At 36.4% G+C, this 21,273-nt stretch overlaps 1 protein-coding gene across 1 annotated transcript in view; it reads left to right on the top strand.

Annotated features, from left to right (window-relative positions):
• The window catches only part of SLC2A13 (solute carrier family 2 member 13), a 311,261-nt gene that overhangs the window by 110,435 nt on the left and 179,553 nt on the right, over positions 1 to 21,273 (top strand). The window lies entirely within an intron of this gene.

Here is a 21,273-nt window from a genome sequence, read left to right as displayed (position 1 = left end):
ACGTTTTTAAAACAGCTAAATGTGTTTCTCCTTTCAGTGTGTGAGTCCAAGAGACTTCTATTCCCTCAGCCATGTTGATATTTATGTATGTTAACATAATTTCTCCTGAATGTCCATGCGCTCCCTTTTGTTTCCTCTCTTGATAAGGAACTGGAGTTTTCTGACCTTGAGGAATGCATTGTCACCTGTTGCGTGGAGCTGATCGCTTGTTCATCACTTCTTAGTGCTTATTGTTCCACTGAGATCAAGTAGAAGTGGAATGTAATGGACTAAATTGTGTCCCTCAAAAATTCATGTTAGAGTCCTAACCCCGAAAGTACCTTAGAATGTGACTGTATTTGGAGATAGGCTCTTTACAGAGGCAATTACAATCAAATGAGGTTGTATGGGTGGGCTCCAATCCACTATGATTGGTGTCCTGATAATAAGAGGAAGAGATACCCGGCATGCCTGTGCTCAGAGGAAAAACCATGTGAGGACACAGCAAGAAGACGGTCACCTACAGGCCAAGGAGAGAGGCCTCGAGAGAAGCCAGACCTGCTGACAATTTGAACTTGGACTTCTGGCCTCAAAATTGTGAGAAAATAGATTTCTGGTTGTAAGCCACCCAGCCTCTTGTATTTTCTCAGCACGAAATTCAGTTTCAATTTGAATTAAGTAGTGGTTCACAGGTTTCACAGCGTGCAAGTTCATTTTTTTGAAGGTAGAAGTGATGGCAAAACTATTATAGCATGGAAAAGACAAAGAGGACAGTATTTGAGAGAGCCCATTTAAAAGCTTACTTTTGCAGCTTTCATAGTTTGGTATACTTTTCTACTTTAAAATTCTGGAGGAATTAATAGTGCAAAGGCTTAAGAATCTCAGGCACATGCACAATGTAACTTCTTGTGTTTTGTTTTTGTTTTTGTTTTTCAATTTGTTTTAATCATTGCTTTCCCATATTAGCAGTTCACACCAAGTTAACTGTTGTGATGTTAATATTAATGAAACAGTCTAATTTATGTGTGAAGTTTTTTGGGGAAAAACCTCTTCATCTATTGATTTTTAGTTGGCTTAATTTTGATTTTCATATTGCCTTTTCACCGGGATGGACATTTTTGCATCCTTCCATGTGTCATGCTACATAATGTTAAAATGCTAGTACATGCGCTATCGCATCCCATCCTCCCAAAAACCTGTTGAGATTAGCATTACTCTTTAATTTTCTGGGAAATGATTCCCAGAGAAGTTAAGACACATTTTTAGAGTCACACTGAATTCATCATGGAGCCCACATTTCCTGAGTCCCCATCCAGAGCTCTTTTTCTGTTTCTTAGACTCAGGTAGACTAAGCCCTAAGAAATTAGAAACGCATTTGACGTGTGTGAGAGAATATGTGTGCACATGCCTGTGCGCATTTTCCTTTCCTTACGTTGTTTATAGCCCCTCCCTTTGCCCTTCTGGTAATTTTGCAGCATGTATTTTATTGTGGTCGTGGTGATGTGTGTTTTCTTTCTTTTTCTTTTCTATTGTGTGTGTGCATGCATGCAAGTGCACATACATTTATATGTGTGGCAACATCAAAATACAGGTTGAAGCAGTGAAGAGATTAGTTTTTATCACCTGTAAGTTTGGATAGAAGGATGAGTACAACTTCTAGCTGAAAAAAAGATTTTAAGATGTCTACAGATGTTGCTTCTTATTTCAGAGGGTACCAGAATCTGTTTATAGTAGGTACAGAATGACACTCAACATCTGTGTCTCTCAAAAACTGTCACCTATATTCTTCAGCTTCCAAAGGTAGACAACAGTTTATGAAGGTGATATGTTATTATTCCGATGACTATTAAGCTAGCTCATTGTTCCCCAGACCTAATACTGAATCTCTGTCTTTGACGTTTCCTAGCAACTGACTCACACGTGGAAGATGCAGAAGGGAAGCCTTCAGGGACTTGCTCTGCATTTCTCAAACAGTATCTCTTCATGGTTTCTACTAAACGCTTGCTTTTTATGTTTATGAGCCTCTAAAAGAGGATAGTCATAAAAGATGAGCATGAAAAATTGAGTAGTGATGATAAAACATCGAAGTCAAATTATTGGAAATTTTCATCAGTAGTAATATTTTTTTTTAAATAGGCATTGCTGTTTACGTTTATCTTGAAATGAGGGTTCCTGGGAAGAGGAGAGGAAAGCCTATTTTATATCTGAGAATTAAGATCTTTATTATTACAAGGTTATTCCTCTTAGATGCCTAAGTACTTGTTCATAATTGTAAAATAAAATGCATCTGCAGTTCGTTTTTCCTCAAAGGAACGGAGGAAATACCTATATTACAGGTTTATGCATGTATATGTAACTATAGATGGGTACGCATGTGTATGTCACACATGTACACACATCTGTGAATTTTAAATTTTCAGATTGTCAGATTGAAAAATGCTTTGTGAGCTAAGTGATAAATTTTATTATGTTTAAGCAATGAAGCATAGTAACAACCCGGCTCCAATTTCCCTTTATGAGAAATTGATAATAACTGATGTTGCCAGTTTTAGCACGTTTAACATAGAAACTATGATTTTGTATTTTTATATTTTTATTGTCACTTAATCTTATTTAATTTTAGTGGTCTAGAATATAAAATATAATGACATTAATCTGTTAATACTAAGGGGTATCTAATACTAAGAGATATTTATTAGAAAATACTGGTTTGGGATGGTAAGAATCTAAGGTGATGTTTCTTCCTTAACTATCACTCTGCCATTTGCTGTAATTGACCCTAGGAAAGGGGATGCAAACAAATAAGAGTGATGGGGACAAGTGGCAAAAGAGATTAAGAGGAAAATGGAAGGAAAAATGAAGCAGGAATTAAAAAACACACACACACACACAATGGCTATGACCAGTGAAAGGTGGGGTGGTAGAATTTAGCCAAGCTACTACATCTTTCTCCCTACCACCTCTATAAAAGTATTAACCTGTTATTCTCCTGTCCAGTATTGCGTTTGCTAACGAGGCTAGCCTCTTTTAGGGGGAACTGGTGTTATCCATGGAATATACAGAGAGAAAAAGAGCAAGGGTAGAAAACATCACATTAATCATGTGGGTCCTTAGTGTGAGCTAAGCACCATTTTTCTCATGTGTCAAGTGCAGGCGTGGACTGAATCAAATCTTTCTTAAAAGCTACTGTGTGGGCCTGTATGATCCATCAAGAAGTTTTCCTTGACTTGCAGCCAGCTTAGGAAACCAAGTATTTTGTATCTAATTCATTAATATGGCTTAAGTTCATAGGCTTCAAACATAAGAATATTTTACTTTGTGCACTGAGCCCAAGTGTGCTTTGTAGAACTGCTCTTTCTCATAATTTAGCAGAGTTCTCAAATTCTCTTCTTCATTTTTTCCTGTAAGTCCATTTGATTTAAGACTTCAGCTTTGTATCTGCGTTAAAGCTTTGTTCTTCATCTCAGATGAGCTCAAAGTGGCATTGTTGCCCTGACAACTGATAGTTGTTCAGGTCACTCCATTGCTCTACCCTGTTCTCACCCTCTTCCGTTTCCTGTCTACCACTCTTACTGTCATTACTCTCCAGCTCTCTTTCCTTCCTACCAAAATCGACACAGGAGGCAGATCAGCAAGGATACCTGAAAACCCATGTTAGGTGATGAGGTGTTGGTCTCTCCCATTCATGCAGGCACCCTCTATCTTTATAGATGATTTTCTTGGTCCTTACCTATTGGCTTGGGATGTGAGGAGCGCCATTCTTTCATCACATGGGTGCTCCCTTTAGAATATAGGGTGCTGAACACAATGCCCTATTCACGGCATCAATTCAGGGAGTGAAAATGTCCCACTCACCACGGTATTATTTCCTCACATGTGTTTCTTTATGAGATGGTGATAGTAGATGGTGGTTGGTTTTTGGTTCTGATGGGAAAATTAAAAGCTGCCAACCCCTTATATCTCATACATCCTGATTTTGAAAGCCCAAATGTTCTCAAGGCATTTTTTTTCCTTCTTCTGCTGAAGACCTGAGTAGCGTGCATCCACTGATACCCTGAAGCTGATTTAAAAAGGAGAGAGAAACAGTCATTGTAGCAGGGATTACAGCTTTCTCCAAAACACTGACCATCACTGAGCTTCTAACGTGTCTGGCTTGTCTGGCCTCTGGCCTCACCAGTGGCAGCATCTGTGACTTGTTCAGAGCTGGCTGGTGTGAAGGGTGGAGGAGAGGGAGGGAGAGAGACCTTAAGTTCACAAAGCCTGTAGAGGAGCGGCCATTGCCTGAAGGGACCTGAACCAGAGGAGAGAAAGGGTTTCACTGGCAGCTAACTGGACTGACACCGAAGGCACTCTTGATAACTGCCTGTAGTGGTTGGCAGGGAATTGCCAGCTGTTGTACTTCCTTCATTAGCCAGTGAAACGTTATTTCACAATGTTATAAACACAGAAATCTTTTGCATGATGCTAATAGCTATTTATGAAATGTATAAACGAATGCATGAACATGGGAATGAATTTTGAGGGTGGGCAGCAAAAAGTGTGGTGGGGGGAGGAAGGGATGCTGCACTGATGAAAAATAGAGAAGACTTGGACCTTGGTGTCTAGGTTTATAAATTTAATGAAATTGAGACTAATTTGAATGTATCGTGTGTGAGAGAGAGTTTGGAAATTTGAGAAGCACTAATAGTTTGGCTTTCAATAAAACTTTTGTTTTAGAGATAGTTCTCATTGGTTAAAGTTTCTCAACTGAGATCATCTAAGGAATAAATTAAGTATGGATAGTAATATATGGAAGTTTCCCAAACACAGCTGCAATTAGGAGGTGGCGGTAAGCCCCACAGAGTCACTTGAGGCACCAGGTTGCAGGAATCCCTTTGCTTTTTGTTGCATTGTTTCTTTTAGCTCTGTATCATCAGAGCGTCCCTTTCCCAGACTTGATGCTTCTCTGGTGTGTGCTGAGATGCTATCCCAGAATATGGTAAAGCAAGGAATGCAGTTGTGAACACAATTCTACTTGTACTTTTGATCATGTTTGAGAGAAAAACTCTTAGGGGAAAATGCACTGTTGACACAGGTGCTGGAAGTTAAAGTCTGAACTCCCTATGTGAAATAGTCATTTATTTATTATTTGAATGTTATTGATTCATTCATTGAGCATTGATTGGATGCTGTCTGTGCATGGCACTTATCAGACCCTAGGGACATGGTGGGCAAGGTAGATAAGTCCCTGCTGTCCTATAAGGAATTCACTTTCTATAAGGAAGAACATGGGAAAGAAGAAAATGAATAAATATGTGTAAGATAATTTCAGATGGTAAAAAGAGGTAATATTTGAGAAATATAATTGCAGAATGCATGGCCATAGGTGTCAGTAGAATAGAGATACCACAGTAGACCTCTGAAGTCCTAGATGTTGCAGACTATTCCCCTTGGCTTTGTTTTCAAAAATCAGAGCTATAGTCCCATCATGTAGGGAAAACTCTTAAGAGAATGAAACTGAAATCTTGTGGCATAAAAATAAAAAACTGAGGCAACGATAAACAGATTACTGGAAGCATGTTACATTATTCAGAAGCTTAATGTATTTTACAGTAACTTCTCATCTGTACAGTTTCATGAGAACTGTGGCAATTTCCTTATTGTTAATCCATACTCCGATCTCTTTCTGGATCATGCAGATTAATTTCTTTCCTGGGATTCTTTCAGCTAGAAAGTTAATAGTCTTCCTTAAATGTGTTCTAATGTTTCAAGATTTTGTGGGAAATGTGCATATGGTAATGATATTTTCAGCCTTTTCCATGTTAGACAAGTTTGAGTCTTTTTTTCAAGACCTAGTTTCAGTGTCATCTGTTTCATATAAATCCATCCCTGACACTCCCCATAACCAACCAGAGCAAGGCATCCATCTTTATTCATCCATTCATTTATTCAGAAATATATTTTGAATGCTTACTTTGTACCAGGCACAGATCTGGGTGCAGTAAACAAAAGGAAGCCCTTATAAAGTTTTCTTTCTAGTGGGGAGTGTTGGCCAATGAATGCCTAAACATATGAATGACAGGTGGTGATAAAGGTTAATGAGTAATGGTGATAAAAGTTAATGAGTAGATAAAGAATGGTAGATGACAGTGGGGCAAGGAGGTTGCACTTCTTTTTTTTTATTTTTTTTTTATTAATTTTATTGGGGTGACAATTGTTAGTAAATTTACATAGATTTCAGGTGTACAATTCTGTATTACATCGTCTATAAATCCCATTGTGTGTTCACCACCCAGAGTCAGTTCTCCTTCCATCACCATATATTTGATCCCCTTTACCCTCATCACCCACCCCCCACCCCCTTACCCTCTGGTAACCACTAAATTATTGTCTGTGTCTATGAGTTTTTGTTTCTCATTTGTTTGTCTTGTTCTTTTTGGTTTATATACCACATATCAGTGAAATCATAGGGTTCTCTGCTTTTTCTGTCTGACTTATTTCACTTAGCATTATTCTCTCGAGATCCATCCATGTTGTCACAAATGCTCCTATATCATCTTTCCTTAACGCCGAATAGTATTCCATTGTGTATATGTACCACAACTTCTTTATCCATTCATCTATCGAAGGACATTTTGGTTGTTTCCATGTCTTGGCCACCGTAAACAAAGCTGCAATGAACATTGGCGTACACGTGTCTCTATAGAGAAATGCTTTTATATTTTTGGGGTAGATACCCAGGAGAGCGATTGCTGGGTCATATGGTAATTCTATTCGTAATTTCTTGAGGAACCTCCACACTGCCTTCCATTCCATAGCAGCTGCACCAGTCTGCATTCCCACCAACAATGTATGAGAGTTCCTTTTTCTCCACAGCCTCTCCAACACTTGTTACTATTTGTTTTGTTGATGAAAGCCATTCTGACTGGGGTGAGGTGATATCTCATTGTGGTTTTCATTTGCATTTCTCTGATGATTAGCGATGTTGAGCATTTTTTCATATGTCTATTTGCCATTTGTATATCCTCTTTGGAGAAATGTCTCTTCAGGTCCTCTGTCCATTTTTCAATTGGGTTGTTTGTTTTTTTGTTGTTGAGTTTCATGAGTTCCTTGTATATTTTGGATATTAGCCCCTTATCAGAGGAACTGTTTGCGAAAATCTTCTCCCATTCAGTTGGTTGCCTCATTATTTTGTCAATAGTTTCTTTTGCTGTGCAGAAGCTTTTCAGTTTCATATAATCCCATTTGTTTATTTTAGTTTTTACTTCCATTGCCTTTGGAGTCAAATTCATAAAATGCTCTTTGAACCCAAGGTCCATAAGTTTAGTACCTATGTTTTCTTCAATGCAGTTTATTGTGTCAGGTCTTATGCTTAAGTCTTTGATCCATTTTGAATTAATTTTGGTACATGTGACAGATAGCAGTCCAGTTTCATTCTTTTGCACGTAGCTATCCAATTCTGCCAGCACCATTGATTGAAGAGACTGTCTTTCGTCCATTGTATGTGTTTAGCTTCTTTGTCAAAAATTATCTGTCCATATTTATGTGGTTTTATTTCTGGGTTCTCAATTCTATTCCATTGGTCTATGTGTCTGTTTTTCCACCAATACCAAGCTGTTTTGATTATTGTAGCCCTGTAGTACAAGGAAAAATCAGGGAGTGTGATACCTCCAGTATTGTTCTTTTTTTTTAATATTGCTTTGGCTATTCGGGGTCTTTTGTGGTTCCAAACAAATCTGATGATTTTTTGTTCTATTTCTTTAAAAAATGCCATTGGGATTTTAATGGGGATTGCATTAAATCTGTATATGGCTTTGGGTAATATGGCCATTTTAACTATGTTGATTCTTCCAATCCATGAGCACGGAATGTCTTTCCATTTCTTTGTGTCTTCTTCAATTTCTTTCAAAAATGTCTTATAGTTTTCAGCATATAAATCCTTCACATCCTTGGTTAAGTTTATTCCTAGGTATTCTATTCTTTTTGCTGCAATTGCAAAAGGAATTGTTTTTTCTATCTCTTTTTCTGAGATTTCATTGTTAGTATATAGGAAAGCAATGGACTTTTGTACGTTGATTTTGTAGCCAGCAACTTTACTGTATTCATTGATTGTTTCTAATAGCTTTTTGGTGGAGTCTTTAGGGTTTTCTATATATAGCATCATGTCATCTGCAAAGAGTGACAATTTAACTTCTTCATTCCCAATTTGGATGCCTTTTATTTCTTTCTCTTGCCTGATAGCTCTGGCGAGGACTTCCAACACTATGTTGAAAAGCAGAGGTGATAGGGGACAACCTTGTCGTGTTCCTGAACGTAGAGCAAAGGGCTTCAGCTTTTCACCATTAATTATGAGATTAGCTGAGGGCTTGTCGTATATGGCCTTTATTATGTTGAGGTATTTTCCTTCTATACCAATTTTAGTAAGTGTTTTAATCATAAATGGATGTTGTATCTTATCAAATGCTTTTTCTGCATCAATTGATAGAATCATATGATTTTTGTCCTTTATTTTGTTTATGTGATGTATCACATTGATGGATTTGCGAATGTTGAACCATCCTTGGTTTGCACTTCTTTATATGTTGTTCCAGTAAGGTCAGAAAGATGACGTGTACAAATAGCTAAAATAAATAAGGAGAGCCAGCCATACAGATTCTCGCCAGTGTGGCTAAAACAGAGTGACCTGGTATTTTAGGAGATAAGGTTGGGAGACCAGATGATGCAGGGGCTGTAAGGATTGAGGCTACTATTCTGAATGTGAGGGGAAGCCACTGGAGAGTTAGGAGCAGAGGACTGACGTAGACGACTTGGGTTCAGAAAGCCTCATCTGTCTCCTGTATTCAGAATAGACTGCAATGAGACAGTGGTGGTATCAGGTTCCTTACAATGGAGGCTATTGGAATACGGTAACCCTCTCCCCCATCCCCCAATCCATGGGGAATACATTCCAAGCCCCCAGGTAGGTGGATGCCTGAAACCTGGGATAGTACAGCATCCTATACTGTATATGCTGTTTTTTCATTTATGCATACTTATAATTAAGTTTAATTTAGAAATTAGGCATAGTAAGAGATTAACAATAACGAATAATAAAATAGAATAAAGTAGAGCAATATATGTGAATTCTCTCTCTCTAGTAATTTTTATGTTTTTCAGTCGAAACCTGTACCTGAATCTGTGTAAGTAACCATCCCTTACTTGCAGTAAATGCCTTGATGTCACTCTTTTCTGGGGATCACTTGCTGAAGTCTTTGTAGTAGGCTCAGTGTTTCCTGGCACAACACATAGCCATCCTCTGGAACACGTTTTCTGTTTATGTCCTCCAACCACAAATGTAATGCCTTTTCCATCCTAACGAAGCACTTTTCATGCACTGTGGCCGTGACATTTTTCTAGCTTGAGGTTTGACAGGAGAACTAGCAGGAATTTATGTTTCCTCCTTCATAATTTCACGGATAGAAGATTCATTTTTACTGTAGATCTCAGCAACCTCAGCATACCATTTTTTTCTTTCCTTGTTAATGCAAGAACATTCACCTTTTCACTTAAAGGAAGCACTTTATAGTTTTTCTTTGGCATATCCAAATCGCTAGCATCAATTCTCTTGTACTATGAGGCCATTATTAAGTAAAATAAGGGTTACTTGAATGCAAGCTCTGTGAAACCTAAACTGCAACGATTGATCTGATAACCAAGATGGCTACTAAATGACTAATGGGCTGGAAGTCTGTACAGTGTGGAGATGCTGGACAAAGGGATTATTCACATCTGGGCAGGACAGACTGAGAAAGCACACGATTTCATTACAGTACCCAGAATGGTGCACAACTTAAAACTCATGAATTGTTTATTTCTGGAACTTACCATGTTATATTTTTGGACCATGGTTGACTGCAGGTAACTGAAACTGGATAAAAGGGGTACTACTGTAATCCAGGAACGAGAGGCGTGGGCTTGTGTGATTGCTGTGGGGGGATGAGAAGTGGTAGTGTGTAGAACTGACAGTATTCACTGAAGCACCAGAAAAAGGGCATAAGAGAAATAGAGGAATTAAAATGACCTGAAGTTTTTGGCTTAAACATTTTAAAGGGGGAGGTAGTCATTAATTCAGAGAGACTGGAAGAAGCAGGTTTTATTGTTATTTGGGGGAATGAAATTAGGAGTTTGCTTAGAACACACTTAATTTGAGATACCTTTAGACATCTAAGTAAAGAAATTGAGCAGAGTTGGATGAGCAAATTTTTGGTTCAGAAGATATGAAAATGGGACCCATCAGTAGTGTGTATAAAGGGTATTAGAGACCATGATCTTTATGCGGGTCTCAATCATAGCACTTACTTAATTATTTTGTCATCGTTTGTTGCCATATTTGTCTTTCTAGGTTAAGATCCTTGCGGGCAGAGACTGCATCTTATTTGACATTTTAATTTCATTCATGGCAGCCTGGCCATGGTGTGAAGCTGTAGGTTTCTGTTTTCTTTGTGGGTGTGAGCAGCTAAGTTTTACTTAGTGTTTTACATGGAAAGCCGTTTTTCTTAAAAAGGTTATACTTTAAAATCTACTAAAGGGCAAAATCAGGTTGTTAAATTTACAGTCTATGGTGAAAGCTTAAGATTTTATGCTGTCTAGGTATTTAAATCTTGCTTTCAATTGCAGGTACCCTTGTGTCTCTAAGAAATGCATGCCTTTGGATAGTCCCACTCAGCATAAGCATAATCCAGGTGTAAGTGGCAGCTTTAACCAACATAAATGCCCTGGAGGAAATAAATCTCATACAAACACCATAGATACACTTGAGATTTATGCTCTTTGAAACTGGTCAGCTTGGTCAGTGTGACCTCAAGTGTGGCCTACAGACCGGTGCCTATCTGTAAGTGTCTATTGAATCAATAAAAATGTGCTTGTGTTTATATATCTTATTTCATTTTTTCTAGTAATTCGTTTTATTGTTTTTAACAAAATATAAGTCTACAACAAATTGTAAATTATAAAAAAATTGGTCCATCAAAAATTGCTTGAGCAGCTGTGTAGGGGTTCGTTATATCAGAAAGCACTTCATTAACTGGGGATTCTGCTAAGCCAGTAGTTCTCACTGGAGGTGGGGTGGATGAAAATGTAGCCAACAGGCATGATCATTGTCAATAGGATATCTGTTATTTATTTTTTATGTCATGACTTGTTGATAGGGGTATGATATAACAGCAGGACAAGACGTAAAGAGCCACCCGACTGCAGGTGTCAACAGAGACTCACTGGGATGTCCAAGAGAGGACTGAACACGGAGCAGTGGTTACCATTCGAATTTCCTAAAATCAGTCTTCTGGTGTACAACCCATCTATGCACCAAATATTAACCATGCTTCTTAGCTTCTGGAACATTTTTATACCTTTCATTTATCTTTTCAATGCTTCAAAAGGAAGTTATTAAGAGACACATTCTGATTTAACAATCATTTTAGTCAGTTCTCTAATACTTTTCTTAACCGTTATTACCTCTCATGAATAATTTTACTTCATTTTTATTAAATAAACAACAGTAATATACCTCACAGAATGCAAGTAATGGCTAACCTGGTAATTTCAGAAAAAGGAAATGAGCAGATGTGAGGAGTAGAAGGGAAGCTATGGGAATTCTATCAAACCATTGGACACTAAGAAACAAACAGCAGGTTGAGCAATATGTATAATAAAGCACTGGAAAGAGAAAAATGACCATGGTAACAGTGGTTTCCTCTAGACTGAGTTTTGAAATTGTCTCCTGTTTTTCATTTTTTGGAACTTTCCAGATTATCAGTATTAACCATATTATTATTATTAACATTGCTTACATATAGGAGCCCTACCCCAAACATATAAGTAACTTAACTGTAGGTTAGTTGAGCAAGTTGATGGATATGGTATTCTAGTTTTGGTATTCTTGCTTTTTGAGGAACTTAAAAATGCTTGTCAAACTCTGCCTTCTTTGTGATTTCCCCAGTGACCTCCTATATAGATTGCTTCTTCTGTCCTTGTAAAGACATATGTCAGCAAATCTCTGCCAGTTAATGAGCACATGAAGCTATTTGTTTCAGGGCTGTTTGTTTTGCTACTTACAAAGCCATAAAGATGTTGACAAATATCTCTCAGTCCCTGTAGAATACTCTCAATTTCTCATTGGCTACTTAAAAAATTAACTGAAAGAAACTATTGGCTATCTTTTATGAAACATTAAAGAAATAGTTTTGATTAAAAAATTGTTACTTTAGAAAAATGGCATATACTCACTAGATGTTAATAATCCAGATTTTTTGCATTGAACCTTCATAATTGGTGGTAGTAATGATTTTCCATAATTTACTTCCTCTATATACATTGCATATTGTATCCTAGTTTCAGTACCAGACATTTACATTTAAATTGAGTAGAAACAAAAGTTAAATGAAAAAAAAATTGCAATTTCATTTCATTCAATCCCTTATTTCTAAATTATTACATTTTTATTGTCCTGTTATCCTATTTTGTGACTAGGTTATTAAAGAGAGACTGTGACTCTAAAAGTTTCTCAACCAACCAGAAGAATTTATTTTCACACTTGGGGAAGATGGACTGTACTTTAATGATATTGCCATTTGTTGCTCGGAGAAGTTCTATTTTCTTAGAATTGTCTTGAGAGCCAGTTTTTGAGTCAGAAAACAATATGTTCCATTCACTCACTCAACAAAAATTTATTGCAGTCTTACTTGTATCAGTTCTCTCTAGATGCCAGATACACTACAGTGACAAAATCACATGGTTACTGAGCTCACAGAGCTTACATCGTAGTAGGGCAGATAACATTAGTAAAAATACACACATTAAATACTTACTCTTAATACCGTGTTTCCCTGAAAATAAGACCTAGCCACACACTCATCTCTAATGTCTCTTTTGGAGCAAAAATTAATATAAGATCCGGTCTTATTTTACTGTAAGACCCGGTAAATATAATATAATTTAATATAATTTAATATAATTAATATAATTAATATATAATATAATATAAATGTATAGTATAATATAACAATATAATACGGGGTCTTATATTAATTTTTGCTCCAAAAGACGCGTTAGAGCTGATGATCCGGCAAGGTCTTAGTTTCAGGAAAACATAGTAGTAGTAATAAGACCTCTAAAGAAAGCAGACGTGCTAATGACAGATAATTTAGATAGGAAGTGGGCAAGCATTTAAGGAAGGCGAAGGATGAGCAATTGGTTGGCATAGCTCATTAATTTTTAGGCATCTCTTCTTTTTCGTTTTACATGCTTTTATTCAGCTAAATAAGCTGTCTTGTCAATAAGTCTTGCCTCTGGATGATTCCACTACTCAAAGCCAAATTCTTTTGCAAAGGATGAAGGTTTGTGACCACTGAGGATATTCAAAGTGTGCCACTGGTTCTGAAGATGGTTCTAAAAGATTTTCAGAACTATCTTGGGCTGTAACATCATCACTGCAATAATTTTATTATCTCCCTTCCCAAGGTGACTTTGATGAAAACGGGTTTATAAGTTTTGATGTGTTTCTTCAGAAATCAGCTGCATTACTTCATAATTATTCTTAATGTAATGAGACTAGGAAAAGGCTTTTTAAAGCAGCCCATTCCACTACTTTTTCTTTTAGAGAAAATGCAGATTAACACAAAATAATCTCTGTAATCATGAATGAAGTTCTGTTGGGCTGAGTTGCTTGTCAGTGTCTAAAAACAAGTAGAGAAACAGCTTGATATGTGGAAAGATTAAGGACTTTTTTTGGACTTTGAAGTGATTAAGCATTTATATTAGTAGTTATTAGCTCTTTGATCTTTGAAAAGTTACTTAGCCTCTCTGATCCTTTCTTTTTCTTTTTATTAAAATTTATTAGGGTGACAATGGTTAGTAAAATTACATAGGTTTCAAATGTACAATTCTGTAATACATCATCTGAGCCTTTATTTTCTAATCTGCCATATGGGATTAATGCCATAAATCGCAAGTATCTGTGCAGATTAATTTACATAGAACTTGAATCTAGTAGGTACAGAATAGATATTAGCTCATATCAACTTGCCTCCCTCCGATGCCTTCATCCCCTACTTTTACCACATTTGTCAAACCTAATGAAATCCAGGCATTAGTTTAAAATACATATATTGTTTTCATGCTTTCCTTCACGATTTTTTAAAATTTAATTTTTAGGAAAACATGTTAGTGTACTACATGAAATGGCAATGGTAAGGTTAGGGGTAGAGAAAGACAGCATGAGTTTTTCCAGCAGTAGATTTCATTCTCCATCTAATAAAAGGTCAGAAAGCTTCAAGAGATGTGTCTAGGAAGATGAGCATTTTGGCTTTGGTACCTGGAAATTATACAGAGAAAAGTCTCATGTAAAATATTTGATAAGGTAAGTGAATTTTGTCCCCTACGCTCAAATGGTATATTTCTCATTAAAGGTTAAAACATTACTATACGTAGGAAACACCAGAAATAATATTTATGAAAACAAATCATTGTAACTTGAAATGAATCACGGAACTAATAAATATACTTATTCATAGATAGTCTACTTCAGCTAGAATATCTCTCTCGTGTTCTCAACTCTCAGCTCCTTCATTCACCCTTTATGGCTCTTATCATTGTCTATTGTGCCATCTGTGATGTAAGTTTCTTGAGGGCAAGGACCTTGCCTAATTTATCTTTGAGCCTACCAGTTAGTACACAGTCCTGGTGATGATGACAAATTGGATTTGATGGTACCTAGAAAGAACGTGCTTTGGTGCTGTTATAATAGATACCTGAGATGATGTTTAGGGGAGCAGTTATTTTAAGGTCTGTTTTTGGCCATATTAGAAGATGAACTGCTCAGCAAGGCTGATAACGTGTGACAATAGTGCCTCCTCTGTAATTCACATTTCTGAATGGTGTTGTCAATGTTTCAGTGTATGAGTGGTTATACATTGGACACTTAGCTGAGAAGATAGTACTCCTCATCTATTGTTAGTACACACAATTATTTAGAGTGTTCAAATTTAAGAATATGGTTTGTCATTTATTGTGACTCAAGATTTACAAGCAAATATGCATTATTGGACATTTATATATTTGGACTTTTTAGAGTTACTCTGTCCTTTTCTCATGCATGTTAATAGAAAGTGAAATAAAAACAGTTGTGTTTATTAAAGAGCTACATCTCTTCTGTGCATGGGTTGTTTGACGTTTGGAAAGCTATTCTGGTCAAAAGAATCTTCATTCAGACCGGTGGCTTACTTAGTTGAATACTACTAACTTATTTTCAGATTCCCCTTGGGAGATCTTACATTTACTTGCAATCTCTAAACTATTTTATCTGCCAAGGACAAGCTGGGAGTAGGAAGTTTCCATTAAAATTAATGGGACTTGTCATGGGGAAATTTAGAAAATTTCCACTACCTTTCAGTGGCACAAATATAGTAGTAAAAATGTCGGCGTTGTCCATGTGGTCACTTGAATAAAGGTTATTACATGGATTTATCTTTGTATACGAATTCAAAATGCAAGTACATTGTCTTTAAAAGTACATATATAGTTAAAATTACTGTGCTTGTTTAATATTAGGGAATAGAGTTTTCTTAGTTCCTTTGTTAGGCATTATTTTCCTTCTGTTCCATAGCAAATTAACAGAATGTTAGCCAGGTAGAGCAAGTGATGTTTTCTTTTTCTCCTTCAATTTTCTACAATTAGTATTTAACAAAGTATGCAGTTTACCTAAGTGAACTTTGCTCTCAATATCTGTTGAATGTCTGTCTATACTGGACGCATGTATAAAAATCACCGTTGTGAATAGCAATTCAGCCCTTTCCAGGCATAACAAAATAATTGGGACATGTGACATAATAGAAAAATCTTGTAGAAAGAATACATGCTTTTTTGATACTAGTATGAGCTTCAATGTTTCTGAATGGTAAAGTAAAATTGAGCTATCATTCAGTTATAACACATAAAACGTTTTATTAATTCACCATTTAGGAAATGTTGACAACAGAAATGAATTTTGCCTCTAAATGTTCTGTGAAAAATTATGTAAACATTTACAAAGAAAATTTCTGGTGTAAACACATTATAAGGAAAGTAGGAATTATTACCAAAATTTATAATATAAAACTTTTCAGTTTACAGGAAGTGATACTCATCATTGTCCCATGCCATTTTTCTAAAATTGTACAAGTTGCTATAGATGATACACTTTAATAAGTTTGAACATATCTTGTAAACTAATTTCATAGTATTTACATGTAGAGTCTTTATGAAAAAGTGCTTAAAAATACTGGAAGAAAATATAGGGACTAAAGGAAAACTCTGGAAACAATATGACGCTTTTAAAAATGTTGTCAAGTGCACAGAAGTGTGAGAACTCAGGACTGGGAGCTAGCAGTTGTTGAGTGCACGTCTTGTCTAGGCAGTGTGTACACATTATTGGTTTATGTCATCAGCACCCTGCTTTATAGATGAGGACATTGATTACATCAGGATATTTAGTAAGAACATGAGTAGAGGTCAGGTACGACCTTGAGTCCTCTCTGTGCCATTCATAACTATGTGGGAGACCTTGGACACGTTGTTGAACTAGGGTTGCAGAAGAAGGGGCTTTGGCGTTCAACTCCTCACCGGAGTCCTAGGTGTACCAGTTAGCATTTCTGTGATCCTTACAAGAGGCATGACACTTTCCCCGTATACTTGGTAGAATTAAATGATGTGTATAAAGAAGTTAATGTAGTTTGTGATGTCAGAAGTTCAGAAATAACGAAAGTAAAACCAATGAATCACCAACAGAGTGATTAGTAAAACTTTATTGTTCACAGATCAAAAAGGCAGTTTATGAACCAGGAGCACGCAAACCAAAACATGGACAGAGGCTCAGGGGTGTGTTGTTATAAAGCAGCTTATAAAATGGGAAGGCCATGACTGTGTATTCTTCATAGTGATCTATTATAGTATTAGAATTTTCTTAAATGATAGGGAGTTGGTCAGTGGTTATCACATCAACCTTGCGTAACAGTTTAAGTTTTACTTATGATTTTCAGAGACATAATAAGCAATAAATAACCCTGGTCAAGTTAGTTTTGCAAAATAAGATAAATAAGCTTTGATTGTATAATGAAACTGGTTTTGTCTGCTCAGTGAATTTTCAAGGCTGGTCTCTATTTTTTGTTTATTTGCTTGTTTGTTGTTTTTTTAACAGTGGAATATAGTAAGTATCTAACAAACATGTTGGTGGCAAGGATAATGCTGCTGGTGGGGGTGGGGTGGTAAGGCAGAGCTCATATAGAAACCCGGAATATCTAATTCCAGAGCACATGCTTTTCCTGCCGACTCTGATTCTGGAAAAGATCAGACAGAATGATATGGAAATGTGCCTTGAATCAAAAGCAGTTGTAGTTTTTGAAGCAGAAGAATTTTTTTCAATATAAAAGGGGATAGGCATTAGAGCCCAAGACTCCAGCCCAATAGAAATTACTCTATTGAAGGGAATTAAGAGTAAACAAAAAAACAAATAGATAAGTTGACTTCTGATCATTATAAATGCTTTTAAGTTAAGCAGCCTAAGTGGATAGATTTAACTGAAAGATATGAGGGAAAGATGACTTTTAAGCAGCTGGGCGAATGGAGATTTTATTTCGTGAAAAGGGGAATGCTGGAGAAATTAATTACTTGGGAATTAAGAGAACTGTTTTGCTAGTACAATTTGAGATGCCAATTATATATTCCGATGCAGATACAGAGTAAGAAGTTGGGCGTGTGAGTCTGGAGCTCAAAGGTGAAGTTGGCATGGCAATACAAATTTGGGAGTCATGAGATTGGAGGATATCCATGAGGAATACATCTATGGAGAGAAAAGAAGGGACCTGGTCCCGGGGATATTCCAAAGTTTCAAGGTCAGGTCTAGGAGCTGGATACAGCCAAGGACATTGAGCAGAGGCAGTGATGTGAGAGTAAAACCAGAAGAAAGTGGTTTCTGGAAACTAATGATGGAGGTGTTTCAGGAAGAAAGGAAAAGCAACTGTGTTGCTATTAGTTGAAGTTTGATCATTGGATTTGCAAAGTGAAGGTAGTTGGAGACCTTTCCAACAACAATTTCAGTGTATTGTTGGGATGAAAGCCTGATTAAAATTGGGTTGAGGAGAGAACAGGAGTTAAGAAAGTGGAAATATAAGGTATAAATGACTGTTAAGGAGATTTTCTGTAAACTGGGACCGAAAAATTAGATATGAACTAGATGGTCATGTGTATGATTTAAAAGTTGTTTTTTCAGTTTTATTTTACAATGGATGATGCTACATCAAGATTGTATGCCGATGGGAAGGGTCGACTAGATGGCGGACCAACTGACATTGGAATAAAGGGATGGATAATTATTATAGGAGCAATGTTCTCCACAAGCTTAAAGGGGTAGGATTCAGATCAAAAGTAGAAGGGTTAGCTTTGTACCAGAGTATATGAGTCAAGATACAGGGAGATTGCCATTGTGGTGGTGAGAAGATGAATTAGTTCTCTTCTAATTGCTTCTGTTTTCTCAGTGAAATAAGAACGGAGGTCATTAGCAAGTGCAGTGTAATGGATGAGTCATGGTCATTAACCAGCATCTGCATAAACTGCATTCTTGAGCGTTAGGCTTTTGGGAGATATTTCCCAGCAGAAGGGCTTTGGCTTTGGTGGCTGTGCTCCCTGCCCTGCTTTAGCCATAAATGTTCTTGCTGTGTTGCTACCATGTGATTCTTACAGATTTCAGCTGAACAGTGAGGTGCGAATGAAAGGCCTCCAGTGAAGAGTCTACTTTATGCCTTCAGTTTTTCACTTTTATCAGATGATTTCCTAAGAAGTAGGGCATCACGGTCAATTTTTATGCATAAACAGTATTTTCATTTTTTATCATTGTTCCAAACCCCTAATGTAAATTATAATGATTTATAACTATACATAGTACATACAGAGGAACTACCTGTTAATTCACTTGCTGACAAAAAGAAACTATAACATAGGGATTTTTACCATCCAGAGATGCCGACATGACCCAAGCCAATTCAGAGATGATCGAAACAGCTTATGATGAATAAACTTGTTGTGCCTTTGAACAAAGATAACATTTCAAATTATTTGTTAAGGAGACAAAAATATTTATTAGATGGAAACTGTTTAAAGGAAATATTTTATATAAACCAAATTATCTTTTAATTCAGTTCAATAGTTATTCAGTGAGCACTTGCTGTAAGCCACAAGAAAATAAATGTATGCATTAACACATGGATTTAGCACTTAAGGATTTAAAGACCTGGTGGTAGATACAGAAATTATAAAAATAGCCATTGTACAAAATAAAAATATAAGTGACATAAGAGTAATGTGAAAAATAGCATCAAGCAAATAATTCTGACGTTTGAGTAAAATTAGGGAAGACCCTATGGATATGATATTGTTTGAGCTGGACTTGAAGGGATGGACTTGATAGGAAGAGATTTGGGACTGGATTAAGCATGCCAGGAACATGAAGACCTAGGAATAAGGCGTAGAGGTATGTCAGTATATGTGTGCACTAAGTGGTAACAAGCTCCGTGTGGCCATGTCATAGGCGTTAGATTTGAAACCAGACTATTGTGAGCATCATAATAAGGAGTCTCTAAGTATTGGGGAAACATTGAGATTATGTCTTGAAGAAGGGAGTGAAATGATTAGGACTGCTTGTTAGTTTGATAATTAGTCACAAAGAATGAAATGGAAGGAGGGGATAATTTGAGGACATTTGACAACCATATTTGTTGATCAACCCTAAGTAGTATATAAGGAGTAAAAAGAAACCAGAACTGAGCTGATATTTCTAGAAGGATTTTTTTTTTAAATACATTTTACCCCAAAAAGGGGAATAGAGAGCGGGCATATCATATTTGTTTTGTTTTTGTGTGGGTAACTGTGAGTGATTTAATGAATTTGATTTTGAATTTCTTGAGTACCTATAGTTCTACATTATTTGTTTGCTTGTTTGGTTATATCTTAACTTATATCCTAAATGATTTTTGGAAACTGACAGTTAATAGGTTCAATAAAGTGGAACTAAAATGAAAAAAACAACATAAGGATATGGGAAATTACAAATTATAAGAGAAAGTCAACACGGGGGGGGGGAGTGCTAACATGTAGATATATATTATTGACCATAAAAGCATAAACACTTATTAACAATTGGTTGCATATTTGGTTCTGAGCCTCCTGTCAGCCATAATAGGAAGTATGATGCAATCAGTTACATGATTCTCATTTTCCAGGAGGAAGAAAAATAAAATAATACTTTCATTAGCATTTACATATTTTCTTACATGAATCTTCACATAGGGGATACCCATTGTGGGTAGTGAAAAATGATCTCCATGATAACAGATGCAGTAATGTGATTTAGAAAGTTGTTTCTGGAAGAATCAGGACAGATATATATTACTTTGGAGATCAAGGAGGACAGGATTATAGGTAAAATTATACGTGTGTGTATAGATTTTGTTGTACTTTTTAAACTTAAAAGATGGAATTTTGGAAGTGAAAGAAACTGGCTACAATACAATTTAAAGGACTTGGGGTAAAATCGTGGAGAATGGCTACGTCAAGATAACAGAAGAAAAGGATCAGCAAAGGTTGCTATAATGGAACAAAGAAATGTTAGGCGACAAACAAGATTCTATAGTATCAGAGAAGGCAAGGGAAGCGACATAGGAGTTTTACAGAAACATTAATGACAGTATAAAATGTAAGGAGTTCAAAAAGAATGACTATTTCACCATTGGTATTAGCAATTAGAATTTCATTAATTACCTTTTGAGAGAGTAGTTTCAATAGAATGGTGGGGGACAGGGGTGAGGGACACCAAATAAAATGGCAGAAATCAAGAAGGTATGTGTAGACCTATCTTTCAGGAAGTGGAGAGAGGATACAATTGTAGTTTGGTATTATTAGGATAGAGGGATTGATTGAAAGTGAAGAAAACAGAATAATGAGTACAATATCCCAGAGGAGGAAGGAGACAGACAGTAAGATGTACCACATATATGGGGGCTCAGAGAAGAAAGCAATACTTTCACTAAGCTGGAAGGTAAAGAGAAACAGGTAATCATACTGAGCAACTTTGTATTGGAAGCAAGGTAAGTTATAGGAATTTACATCACAGAGGTTCTGAATTGATTTAGGATTTGAGGTAATTTGCAAGGTATGGTTGAAAGTATGTATGGTTAGGGAATCCACTTAGGTTATGACTCTAGGTCAAAATACCATTTTAGAACAGACATTATTGAGGTTATGAAAATGCCA

Source organism: Rhinolophus hipposideros (assembly GCF_964194185.1).
Source record: "Rhinolophus hipposideros genome assembly, chromosome: 9".
In the NCBI taxonomy this organism is placed as follows: Eukaryota; Metazoa; Chordata; class Mammalia; order Chiroptera; family Rhinolophidae; genus Rhinolophus; species Rhinolophus hipposideros.
The sequence above is the reverse complement of the archived record's forward strand: the minus strand, read 5'-3'. Positions and strand labels throughout refer to the sequence as shown.